We start from the raw sequence: 14725 nt of genomic DNA, 5'->3' as shown, positions 1-14725 counted from the left end.
CTAAAATGACAAAAACATCTTAAGGTTTGGAAAAGGCTATTGGGAAATTATCTTATATAACAGTCTTATGGTGTGATATTATTGAAGAAATCCCAAACATCAAAAGGAGAGGGTTTTTTTCTGATTTCAAACAGAAACTACAGTCAGTCAGTCAGTTAGTTAGTTAGTTATAATCTCATAATTTGAATCTCATTTGAAAAGGTATTTGTTTGCAAAAGAATTCAGTTTGAAAAATATTTTTGTTCTTGTCATATCATCTAGCATTTAAATAGCAGCCAGCTCATAATAGCTATTTTAATTGCAGAAAACAAAATCATACAGTTTAGCCTGCAAAATGATTTAAAAAAATAATGTTTTACCACTGATTACTTTAGTTCTAAAATTCATTACAATGTAAGGTTTTCAGCTTAAAAACAAAAAAAAACAATTACATTTTGTATATTGTTTTTTGAATTACATCCATGCTGTGTGTGGCACTGATGTGTGTGTGTTATTCGAGCTGAACCCCTGCTGCTTTAGCAGTTCACCACGGGGTGCAACTGCACCAAGACATCAAAAAGCATCTCCATCTACTTATGAAAATCTTCAGTCCACAGACACACAGCCCAAGAGAAGTTCATCCATTCATACTCAAAGTACTTAGATGAACTACAGTAGCAGCTTCACCCTGTGTAAAGCTGCTGTAGATACACCACTATCTATTAGAGAGGACTTTTGAGACTGATCAACTATTCTGTTTGTTTCTCTGCTCGAGATTTAAAACTTTTTGAATTGGATTTAGATCAAAGCAATACCATTAAATTTGATTTTTCTTTTAAATAACATATCTTGTACCTTTTAGAATAACATGTTCCATATATGGAAGTAAAAATATAAACTGTTGCAACAGCTTTATTTACCATCCACTTTTTTTTCTTCCAATAAACCAGCAATACTGAACAGAGAAACAAATGCAGTTTGGACCAAAGCAACGGTTTTCTATGAAGTGACTCATTTGCATTCTGCAAGCTCACACATTTCACAAACTCAATTCCATCTTCACTTTACACCAGACTGGAATGTTTTTCCAGGCACTGTGCAATTTGAATAACTATTGACAGACCAAAAAGATCAACTTTTTGCACTGATATCTTTATCAGATCTATCTATATCAAATATCTTTTTTTTTTTAAATGCATAGCGAATGAGTTGGAACAATAGTAGAGAGATTGAGATGTATTTGCATGCAAAGACCCTCAATAAACAAAGCTATCTACTGGGTTAAACAAAGGCTTTCAAAACACGATACATTTTGCCCACAGAGGACATTTCTTTTCTATAACATAGAAACATTAATAGAGTTTTATAAAAAAAAAAATGAAAGTAATTAGACAATTAGGTGTGTGCCCATACTAATTAGATTTGAATCCAATGCTGTTTGCAGGTACCGTCCATCCTAAAAGTGCTCATATACAATCCCACTCTATACCACTTCACAACAACTGACATGGCAACGGGGATGAATTATTGAAGAAATGAGAGCCAACAAAAATTGGCTTATTTTAATTGGTGATGCAATTGCATAACTGATGGCAATTCAATGGATTATTTCTTTATTTTTCCCGCTTGACATGGTGGTATGATTGTACTGCACTTCTATAATCAAACGTTACATCATACCTGGTGGCAACAGGCCAGATATGAGAGGTATGAAAATAAAAACAGGAACAAAGTCGACTATGTTGGTGTAGCTACAGTTGTCCGTATGTATCATCAAATTCCCCAAAGGTAATTGCTCATACTTTTAAAGTTTGTAAGTTCTGCAGCCTATAGTTGGCTGTCAGTGTGATCAGAGAGATCAGAGAATAGAGAACAAAATGAAGTGACCAGTGAGAATGAAAGGCACAGCTTAACGCAGTTGATCACAACACATCTGAGAGTCGTAACGTTATCAAATTTGTCAACCTTTAGGATGATTAGAGCTTGTCAAATCCAAACGGACAGACAGATGGCTGGGTGAGGCAGCCTGTGAAATCTGAGCCCGATTGAAAAGCAGCCCGGGTTTGGAGTGAGTGAAAATAAATATGTAAACTCGACCTACTCTGCAAAGCGAACACGCCTCCTCTCATTGCCAGTTCTGCATCGTCCCACATATGAAGCTTTTGGGAGTCCATCAGTTACAATGAATAATATAAATAGCCCTTCTATATACTTTTTTTGGAAGCCCGCGTAGGTGTCTAACTGAAGTGCACAGAAATCCCTGCTGATACAAAATCAATTCAGGATATACAGTTTGAAGAAGGGGACATTAGGTTGAAAGAAAAAGGGAGAGACCTTCATTTGTCTCTGGTTTGAATCAAAGGCTTACAGAAATATGTCTGGATGGAAGTAAACTGTTCTCAATGGGAAACATGTGACCTCCAAAGTGGCAAGGTGCTCTGAGAGGAGTCGAGAGCTCCCCTCTTTCCTCATGAAGGGTGCGACATGAAGCGCTGCGAAATCTGCAGGGTGCCTCCTTTTGTTTGTATTACAAATGGCTGAGCTAAGGGTTAGGGGGTCAAAGCGATAATCACATATATAAACACACCTCTCCTCGTGAGCAGTGCTTTTGAGAGCCTCTTGCTTGACCCCACTGTTTTTGGCAGGTAATGTTTGCAATGCATCAACATTCACCAGGGGGCTGGATGCATGAGCGGGGCCATGCGCAGCACAGTGTTTATTTGGTTCCAATCTTTCAAACAGGAAAAAGCCTCGGAAAAAATAATGGTACACAGTTAAGATTCTCTTAGACCCACATGTGCAAGCAGGCGCACACACTTCGCCAGACGCACACACATAGCTCTCTAATTAATAGCTGCTCTGCCTCCTGAGTCTGTGAGGCAAGTCCACCCTAATCCCCTGGCACTTAGTTCAGAGTAATCAGTGCACAGCAAAGTCTGCCTTTGGAACACTAATTAGCATCATTGATTTTCTTCTCAGACTCTGACATGCAAATAACCCAAAAAACAAGTCACTTTTTTAAGAAGCCTTTACCAGTCAATGTAGTCCATTGTTTTGAGCTACAAGCCAGTTCAGACAGAGCTTAGGTAAAAATGTGGGTTCAAAACACAGCAGGAGACTATTCGATTAACTGTGAAAGACCATGATTACCGCGTGTGTGTGTGTGTGTGTGTGTGTGTGTGTGTGTGTGTGTGTGTGTGTGTGTGTGTGTGTGTGTGTGTGTGTGTGTGTGTGTGTGTGTGTGTGTGTGTGTGTGTGTGTGTGTGTGTGCGTGCGTGCGTGCGTGCGTGCGTGCGTGCGTGCGTGCCTGCGCCAATGAATTAACATATGGTGTTGATTGTTCTCAACTTATTTTGACCACGTGTCACCTATGAATATTATTCACAGAACTGCTGTAGGAATAGAGTCATGGATTGGGATGGGGTGGGGAATATTGCATAATGCACCCCCCCCCCAAAAAAAAAAGAAAAAAAAGAAAAACAACCTCAGAGCACAACCGGCTTAAAGCATGCTGACACTGATACACTAATTAAGGTATCTCTCTAGTGATTACTTGGCCAGTCAGTTTAGCAACTTCTCTTTCTGGTATACCATGATGCCTGCAGCTCGAGACAAGAGAGTGTGTGAGGTAACATCAATAAGAATCGCCAGTGTCCACATGCCGGAGGGAGAAGTAAATTGCAAGTAATGGACTCTGAGTGCGCTGAGATGTTTATCAGACTAAATGAACAGAATCACACTGGCGCAATGTGGGCCTCTGCATTTGTGACAACATGCCATAGGGAGCCACGATAAATGATGGCTGCCATGAATTTATGTATTAAATGTTGGAGGGGAACTATAGCTGATCATTTGGAGCAATCATTTTCATTACACTCCAAATGCATGACAGTCAGGCATTCTACTCTCGTTCTTCCCCACTGCTCTCACTGAGAGAACAGAGCTCATAAACACTCAATACATGTGACACACACTAGCACAAGAAGTTATTGTTTCCTACAATTTAAAGAAGAAAAAGAAGGAGGGTAGGGATTGGACTATTTTTGTGCTAATTAGCTACTGGCTGTGTCCAAAAAGTAGAATCAAAGTGACCACAATCAGCCTTCGCCTTCTTAACAAGAGTCGGTGGGGAAACCATCACAGCTTGACTTAACCAAAACCCTCCACTGGCATATCCATAAAGGAAAGGAAGAACAAGGAATTAGGGAGATTTTCTGTCTTCCAAATACACAAGCCAGACGCCAATTTATCGCTCTTCTCTTATTCAGTCTCTCTGTTTCTCAGTTTCCCCCCTTTTTCTCTTTTTCTTCATTTCAAGCTCTTAGAATTCTTCTCTCCCTCACTCACTCTGTGTGATTGCATCCATATGCTCTCCAGGGATAGATGGGGTCAACACCCTACTTACTCACGCCACAGTGAGGCACTGACACTTGTGAGAAAGCTCCAAAGCAGAATCAAGCACACACATGCGCGTGCGCACACACACCCACACACACATGCGCGCGCGCACACACACACACACACACACACACAATGGGTGTGAGGATTGTCTCCATGTTGCATGCCAGGCAATGTAGTTTCAGTACTTAGGGTAAAGATGGGCTCTGAAATTTACATGCCAATTATTAATTCCACATCATGAACATGTAGAGTGTGCTACTTTTCAATAGTTCTCTCCCTCCTCTCCAACCTCCCAATATTTAGAATTGGCCCCTAAAAAGATCTGGCATCAATTAAGTGGCAGTCAGAACGACTGGGCTTGATGGGGCCCAATGGATACGTCTGCCTTCAATCCCATACTTTGTTCGGTAAAGCCGGGAGAGGACATAAATTCAAACCTGAAGACAGTGTGCAAATTGCAGTCACACTCGTAAGTGAAGGGGAAATACTGCCAGAAAGGAGAGAAGGAATTAACCTACCCTGCACTAACAGCCCAACTGTTTCCTTCTCAGAGAAACACACCAAGATCTGGGCAAACAAAATGTGTCATTGACCAGAGTTGGTGCTGTCTGCCGAGTGCAGACAGTAACAAAGCAGAAGAACACACGCATCTTTGGCCAAACATGCAATAGCACATGGGCAAGCACGAACATTTTCAGCCACCACTGAAAACATCACAGCAGCGACAGTAAACCAGCTTTCAAAGGGATCTACTTATTTTGGTCTGGCTCTGTTTGTACTCAAATGCCCATCCTGCTGTGCTCATTCATGGCATCTGCTGTCACCTACCACATGCACACACACACACACACACACACACACACACACACACACACACACACACACACACACACACACACACACACACACACACACACACCAACCTGAATGACATTGATAAAATCTGATATAATGAAACCCCTCCCCGAGACCTTGCCACTGACCTTTGAGAATCTGATTTACTCAGCCATATCTCTCTTATCATATCCCTGTTGTCACTCATAAATTATGGCAATGTGACAGAGGCTGATGGATCCTTACACGCCTCCGTTGACTGTGTATATTCCAAGTCCTCCCAATTTGCCTGTATTTCATCAAAAAATGATCAAACCCCATGGCTTTTATCACTCTCGAAGAAAGCATGAACTAGAGTCTCATGTTGGTGACCCTTTGCTGGACTGTGTGGTAGCTTCTTCCACCAAACAACCACAACTATAAACACCCTTGAGATTCTGCGTCTTTACTGTGGTTGAAAGCTTTTAGAAGCCATGCTGCCCGTAGAAGTCTCTGCAGTAAATACAGTAGCATCATACAACATACAAAAATAAGTTAATCTAATGTGAATTTCTCATCCATCGCTATAAGCCATGAGGTAAAAGTCAATTTTAATAAGGGATTTAAAAAAATTAAAGATACATTTTTGACCTGAGATCCATCCTCCTTGCTTGACATTGGATTTGGACAGCAGCAGTTCTAAAACTGTACCAAGAAAGAACTAACAAAATAACTGTGAACTAATAGCAAAATCAAAACATGTGCTTGCCCAGTCACAGGAAAAGTATTTGCATGAATTAATTCTTAAGGAATGCAGTTGCAGAGACTTACCACAGGCCCCAGGAAATGGTGAGTGGACTGTCTGGATGTGGTTGGCCTTTCTCCCTCAGCCCAAAACAATGGCTCCTTGACCACCTGTGCCTTTTTTTCCCCGACCTGATGTCTGTTGATGGCTGGTAAACTAAAGCACCACTACTCCCAGCTGGCCTGGAGTGCTGAGATAACTATTGTGCTTATTTTCAAGGGAGCTAATATGCCTCAGATTAAAACCTGTGGGATGTCTGGTGGAAGGTGTGTAGTACTATTTGACTTTCTGATGGCTGCACTACTGTTTCAATGTTGTCTTTTTGCACTATTTTGTTTTGGAAAGAGGTGTTTATTTGTGGAGACTATTATCTTTATTTGAAGCACAGTTTATGGAATAGGAAACTAATTTGACTATTGTTTGGAGTTGTTAGCATTCATTTAAAGGAGCACTGAAACTGATTTCTACAACTTTAAGCAAATATTACCACTATTTCCAACTTATTATCAAATATTTATGACCATTTTCCTAACAACAGATAGGCCCTTGGAACTTGTACTATAGGTTGATGATGGTTGTACTGTCTTAAAGTGAGTACTGCATGTCAATACCATCACTTACAGAGCTTCGTTGCATTTGTAAATGAGGGACAGCCATTACTGAGAAGTGCCCAGAAGGCTTGCTGATCAAATTCTTGCTCGCTGTCACAGAGATCATTGGTCCCAGCCCTCCTTACTGTAGCTTGTGTTTGGCTGTTCCTGATCACATGTGGTTCCAGTGGAGCACTACACCACCTACCACACACTTCCACTGATTTATTGAGGTGTTGGCGGGGTTGAGATTTGCCTGAACCATGCACCCTTCCACCACCCTACCGAGGTGCTTTGCTGGCAGGAGAAAAGAAGCCGTTTGCAACACCATGTGTCAAAGAGGTAGCACACATCTGGCTACGCACACCGAAGGCAAAATGTGGAGTTAGCAGTGACACGAACCACACTGTGTGGGGAGAAGTCATTTCAAATTAGGAGGAAAGAAAAATGCACCAAACTGAGTATTTAGGAAATTAGTAGCTACACCTGGAATTTTGGGGGGTGAAATATTTTAGTATAACTGTTGAAAATATTGGTATTATGTTTTGATAACCTACAATCCTACAAGTATTTTGATCTGTGCAATTGAGAAGAGTGATGTCACAAACAACCAAAGGCACTGTATCTTCTGACATGTCTATATGAAAATACTCAACGAAACATAAAGTAAATATTAGGTCTGTAATTGTTTTATAGTGCATGGAATTGTGTAATAACTGAAAAGAAAAGGAATAACTAAAAGAAAATAAGCACTGTTAATAGAGAAAACAATAATTAAAAAAAATAAATCAATAAAACATCTTAAAAATACAAGCATTACACATTCATCCGCCACAAAGTAGTTTGCATTTGATGTATATTTCAATGCATGAATTGGACATTTATGTGATTCCTATAAACACATCCAGCATTAGTACAGATGATGTTATCCCAAGGGCCAGGTGTTCTGTATACAAATGACAAATACTCATCAGGGGAAGTGGTGGTTTGCACAAGAGGTCAAGAGGTCACATTTATTTTAATCAGGAGCTATCCAGTGACCTCAACCCCTGAAACTGCAGTCTGACGATCACAAAGGGAGCGCTCAGATTAGCACGTCACCCCTTCTCTGAAAATAAGGACCGCATTCTGCCGTCTTAATCCTATGAGAGAATAACCCCCATTGAGGCCTTGACCTTGCAAACCGCAGACTTAACAGACAACTTTGATTTGTCAACGATGACCACAAGAAAGCCGGCCACACTGGCTGTCAGGGCCAAAGCTGCTGCTGTCTTACACATGTCATATGGATCATGTGACACCAGGGTCACAAGGGATTTAAAACATTTTAATGTGCTCCATTGTATAAACACAGACCCCTTATCCAACTGCATGTTGAATCATGTAAATAAAAACAATCATGATGAATAACTTTGATAAACGACACATAAATAAAGGAGTTGCAAAATCATCCTGAGGATCTGGAGTTTTTAAATGATGTCCATTCCCCCAAAGACATGCAAACAAACTGAACTTCTTAATCAGTGAATTTAAGTTGTATTAGTAGAATAGTCACCCAATGTCAAATCTTGTATGTATCTTGATTTTACCCAATCAAATTATTAGAAGTATGTTCAATGAATTATCCATGCTAAGCACTTTGGAACTTTTAACTATCTGAAAATAGTGACAGATACTTTGCAGAGACAGCTGCTTTGTCTGACAATTTATTAAAATAAATGTGTGAAAACTACATTTCAAGCATTAGATAGAAGTTAGGGTGTTGGACAAAATCACATGAGCATATTGGCAACTTGCAAAATATCAGCATTTCAAGTAATAATGCATATATTGAAAAATGTGCTGTAGATGAAAAATAAACAAGGAAAGCACAGCAAAAATATAAAAAGTGACATAGCAACACCACTTAAAGGATTTAAAACCAATTTTGTGTGTGTGTCTATATGTGTGTGTGCATGTGCATGTGCATGTGTGTATATTTTTTTTTTTAATTCTAAATATTACAGTACAGACAGGCCTTCCAAAACAACAGAAATCTGTATGTTCTCCTGTATTGGGCAAAAATGATGCCAATTCATGATCAATCTATTCTGCAAACTACTTAGTCTAACTTAAGGTTGTTGGTAACAGAAGAAAGGCATGGTACTCAGTGGATACTTGTCCATCACTAACAGAAAGAGACAGAAAATCGCACTCTTTTTTTTACAACTGGTCAATTTAGAGACAACAGCTCAGATGAAACACTTCTTTTTGGGCTTTGGGATTAAACCAGACTACCTGGAAAGTCAGAACATACAGATTATACACAGGAAGACTCGAAACCGAGACTTGAACCTTTCCAGCTGTGAGACAAACGTACTAACACGATTTGCTAGAGATTTTCAGTTTCATTTCAACACAAACCCTTCTCATTTGAGACATATTGTTTGATATTGTTCAATATTTTGAGACTAATACACTGCAAAATAAACTTGTCTCAAATCAAGAAAGCAAAAAACAATTGTTACTACTGTATGTTAGTTCAACCTAGACTATATAGGGAAACACATATTGCCCATATACAATGCTCTCTCCCATTCATTTAAATCAACAAAAATTTCCAAAGAGTGGTAAAACACAAATGATCTTTCTTATCAAATAAAACAATCAAATTAAAGCCAAAACCAAGCAAGTGGGAAGACAAACCAGCCTGAAAGAAATGCATTTTCAATGTTAGGGCAGCTTAAAAAATCAAGAGGAGAGTCCAAAAATACAAGCAAATTCCAAAACACAGAGTCAAAAAACATAAATGGAACATGGGGAAAGTTGCGGGATATCTGTTTATTTTTTTCTTCCCTTGTCTTGTTCAGCAGCTTGAGTAGACAATGGGATGGGATTGAGAGCCTTCCGATGTCAGAAGAGTTTTTGCTCTTGCAACAGGAAGAGATGGAGAGTATCCCCATGTTGCTGCCTTTATTAGAAGTAAGCATGGCTGCCGTACATGACCGGAGATGAAAGATAGAGAGGAGAGAGAGAGAGAGAGAGAGAGAGAGAGAGAGAGAGAGAGTAGGGGGGTGGGTGGGGGACAACATACAATACCCTTGTTAGTGCTACATATATTATTTAGTTATCACACTGATCCAAATATTTTCCAAATGTTATGAGATTAAACCAGCCTGAGCAGCTCTATCTAGACAGTAACATGATTAGGATTAGGGTTATCCTGACTTAAAGGTAAAAAGACGATCTGCTGATGAACACATTAGGATAATGGTTATATATACAATGGGGATGGGGAAGACAGATTAGACACATAGATGGTTATTAGATGGAGGGAGGGCAGACAGGAAAGGCAAGTGTGCATTGACAAAGATGAGACCGGTGAGTATCAATATAAAACCAGTAAGACAAAATGTGTAAGACACAGAATTTACAGTTGCCCCACCTTGTATCGTGGCGCCTGTGTTGGCTGTGATGAACAAATGCCACAACAGACAGAATCCCAACCTCCAATTCCTGAGGTGGGAATAGAGGAGGTCAGTACCTCTGGTGAGAACGTAATGGACGAGCACGACAGAGAATTATGAGGCAACTCCACCCGATGAGGTATTTGGCCCAGGAAGAGGGGTTCCAAGAGGCCAAAAGCCTGAGGTTCATCTCCAACTCCTGGTCGAGTCTCTCTGACCACCCGTTAGTCTGGAGATGGTAGTCATGCACACCCCTAGCAGCTTGCAAAAGGCCCTTCAAAATTTGGACATGAACTGTGGGCCCCAGTCCAACACCACATCAAAAGGCAATCCATGCTCCTTGAATACATAAAAGAAGAGAACCTCCGCCGTTTCCTTGGCTGAGGGCATCTTGATCAAGAAGTGCACTACTTTGGATAAGGAGTCTACCATTAAGAGTACAACAGTGTCAGCTTCTGAGGCTAGAGCTCTGGTCACAAAGTCCATGGCAATGTCAAACCAGGGCTGCCGAGAGACAGGTAGGAGACACATGACACCAAAAACTGGGCAACACGAGGACTCAATGTACTGGAGTTCAGCAGCAGATGTGGCGGTAGGGGCTAAAGGAATAGCAACTTGTCCCTGCAGCTAATGCACCTGATTTTCCACTGCAGCAATGGTGGTCTCATGACGCTTTGCTATACCTGCAGCTCCTTTGGACTAGCCTCTTGATGGGCGAGATGGCGCCCCAGAGTAACCAGAGCCTTCCAAACCAGGTCAAAGTCCACTACTGGGTCCATGTTTTGGTCAGATTGTATTATCAAGCATTGTGGCGAACCCAAAAGCAGTCTCACACAAACCTGAAGGTCCATAAGTCAAAAAAAAAATGAAGAATCCAAAACAAAAAGGGAGCATGTGGAATGTTGTGAGATGTCTCAACTCAAGGGTACAAAGATCAACTGGCAATGGAACCATGAAACCATGAGAAATGGATACATACACAGAGGGGAAGAAAAAGACACAGGTGAGGCACAAATGGTAAATACAGGGAAATTAGACACACAGAGGGAGGACAGACAGGAAGAGCATGTGTGCATCGATAAAGAAGAGCCAGATGAGTATCAAAATAAAAGTGGAAGAGACAAAACACTGAAGTCATTTGGACTTTACATTGTTACATAAGGAGACCCAACATATAGAAGAATTTAAAATATACCTTAGAAATGAAGTTGTGTCACATTACTTGAATAAAGTGGAGTCACTATCAGTGTCATCTTCCTAAAGCAATAAAAATACAAATACACGCACCAGACATTCAGCGACACCATTCACTTGAATACAGTTTCATGTTAAACAAATAATGGCCAGTTTTAACGAAGCTGTAATAACAGAAAAGATACTTACCACAGACTTCAAGATAATGATAAATCCAACTACAACAAACAGATATGCCTGTGTGATTGTGATTTGCCTTTCTCCTGGTAACTGAAATGACACTTTGTTCACCTGCAGCATCTTATTTTCCCTGACAGCTGCTTATTGGTTGTTGGCAAACAACCTGGAGCATTTGATTATCAATGTTTTGACTTTCTACATTCTTTTTAAAAATGTCTATGGAAGGTTGCATCCACCACGTTGATTTTCAGACCATTCATACCTGTCTGCATTACAACATTTTCAGAAAGGTTGGTTTCTAGCCCGGTCATAGACAACCAATGAAATCAAATACAAAGTCATGCATCTCCACTTGTAACAAAAACCATGGAAGAGGCGCTTGGTTTAGCTGTTCTTGTCTATTTTGAGCTTTATCACCCATTAGAGAGAAACATCATGGATCAGACAGCAAAACCCATTTATAGAAGCTAATGAGCCGAGCAATGAATGTTGCAGTTGTGCCCTCATAACTTTATGCATTGTGTAGTCAATGTAGTTTATGATCTTGCTGTCATAGCAACAAAATAAAATCCAATATGCAGATGCAGCATTTTATTTACCAATTATGGTGTTGTTTGTTGTGTTTCTTTCTTTTTTTTTTTTTTTAACAAATCTACTTCATGTCAGTGTTCCTAAGGCCTTAAGGCACAACAGGAGATATTGTCATGATTGTTCATCTTACATCAGAGACCACAAAGAATGTATTTTCCAATGGTGAAGGAGAGGAGAAGGAGACGGACACACACACACACACACACACACACACACACACACACACACACACACACACACACACACACACACACACACACACACACACACACACACACACACACACACACACACAGAAATCATCAGATAATTCAAGATAAGACATTTGCTTTGTCTGCTTAACATAAAGCATAATGGGCCTTGCATATTAAAGATTTAATCTGGATAATATTTGTAAATTGTGAGACAAAGTTGCTTCCATGGATTAGGCAAATCTTAAGGAAATCAGAATCCCTATTTACCACTCAGTATTAAGGATTTTTCTTTTTCACTTTGTTGTCACAACAGTTGATGTTGGTGACCTGAAAATGTGATTTAACAACAGAGTGGTCTGTGACTCTCCAGAAAAGTTGCTGTCTGCAATAATTTCTTCACAAATGTTTTGGGTGATCTGAAGCATGAACCATTAGCTCGTGATAAGCTGAGCTGTAGTTATTAAGCTCCAGTAAGCCAGTGCAACAACAGCTACAGCAGAACGAAAGTACAGTGAGGTTGAAAACCTCGGCGTAATTGGCATTTTATTGCTGATTTTCTGTATTTACTGTCTGCTCCTGCAGTGCTCACAGTGACATTATGAAGGTGTATTACTCCCAGCCTCTAGCTAAATGTTTCAAAGTAGTTTGGGTTAGCAAGTTGATAGGCAGGTGTTAGGATGACAATCTGACCATCTGAAGAGAAAAAAAAGACTTTTCTCAATTAAGCAAAAGCAAAAAAAAAAAAATCACAGATCTTGTTTCAAATAAAGACCATACCTATGACTCTAGAAAGACATCGTCATTTGTTTTGGGGTTTTTTTTTTTCAGAATATAGCAAATATGTAACTTAGTACACTCTTTCCAGTTACCCTGCTGCTTCAGAGTGCAGACACTTTTCCATATGTATGAGGCTTCACCTCTTGTTCGGCAGTATGTTGAAAGCACAGGCCAAAGTGCAGTTTTGTTTGTTGTTTCATCACTGACTCCTGTTTTATTGGTGGTGACTTAAGAGTTCCAACATCCACTATATAACATCGACAGTGAGCGGTTGACATCAGCGGTGAGCAATGTTATGGTGTACGGGCAGTGGTATGAAATATTAGGCAGCAGACTGTATGCTTCACACACAATTCCATATAACAAAGTCCAGAGCCATTAGTGTTGCACATGCAATCCAAAGAGGGCTGAGGGAAAATGTTGCAGGCCGGAAGTAAGTGTTGTGGGATGAAAAACGAACGAGGTCATATGTTGATGTGAAGTATCACAAATATAAACTGTGGTAACATTTAAATCAAGCAGTTGACGTGCGGCACTTGTGAAGTGCATTATACGTCTATGATAGTTATACAATTGAAACGTAGTGGCTGGGAATTATGGGCAGGCTACTATGAACCCCCACACACACACACGCGCGCACGCACACACACACACACACACACACACACACACACACACACACACACACCTTCTTTCAGCCATGTACAAGACTGATGGAAACCATAACATGGAGCCGAGCTCCTCCAGGGGATTGAGGAACGCCACATACTAACACAGCTCCAGTTACACTGTAACCTGAGACTCAGAACTGGAGAGACAGAGACTCACACAGAGCCAGGAAGACACAGACAGACAAGAGAGAGAGGGAGAGAGAGAGTGAGAGTGCGAGCGAGTAGTTTCAGACTTTGTTACAGTAGGGAGATGACACCAGAGTCCAGCTTTCACATATATATATATTTTTTTTTTTACAAATAACTAGCAACATTTACTACAAATACCACATGGCAACATGTGGCCTGAGAGCCTATGAAATGTATTTACATCAATGTCATTTATCATCATTTTTGACATCTGCAGACCAAAAACAGAGCTCACTTCAGTAATCATGACCCTTCCCACATTTTGGCCTCTTAAATGTTGATTTTTAATTCACACAGAGGAAGGAATGAAACAACCGTGGAATGAAAGCTCAGATCTACCGTTCATATATTGTGTGAAAGTTCTAACTGCCTGGCTCCATCACTGATGAGTAGTAGTGCTCTCGAGGTTAAAGTTACTCTACCAGAAAAAAAAAATATTTAAAGGAAACTTCCTTTAAAATGTATAACTTCTGCTCAGAGAATAAACCAATACATGGAAACAAGACCATTACCACTCGTTTCCACAAATTTCCAACCCGCAGTCGACTAAATCGATCACAGCAAAGCCCATATATTTGCAAACAAACTTGCATTTGTAGCCATCAGTGTGTGTTTATGCTTAACAAACTGATGTCATCTTTGGAAACTTGAGGCCAAGGGTTTCTGGGATATCACAGATGGCGTTGAAGCAGCTCAAGTGAAAATACCAACATTTGACTGATTCAGTCTGAAAAAAAGCGAGACTTTCTCCAAGAAAAAGCCATGAGAATAGTCTTAAATGTTGTGAAAATGACTGTTGATCATTGTACAAGGGGGAATGGAGATCTGGAGAGATCGACTGTACAAACAGCATTTTGGCACGGTAATCTTCAGGCCTCTCTTTGAACGCAAGATA

The sequence above is a fragment of the Blennius ocellaris genome (genome assembly GCF_963422515.1).
Source record: "Blennius ocellaris genome assembly, chromosome: 12".
Taxonomy (NCBI): domain Eukaryota; kingdom Metazoa; phylum Chordata; class Actinopteri; order Blenniiformes; family Blenniidae; genus Blennius; species Blennius ocellaris.
This window is presented reverse-complemented; position numbering follows the sequence as displayed.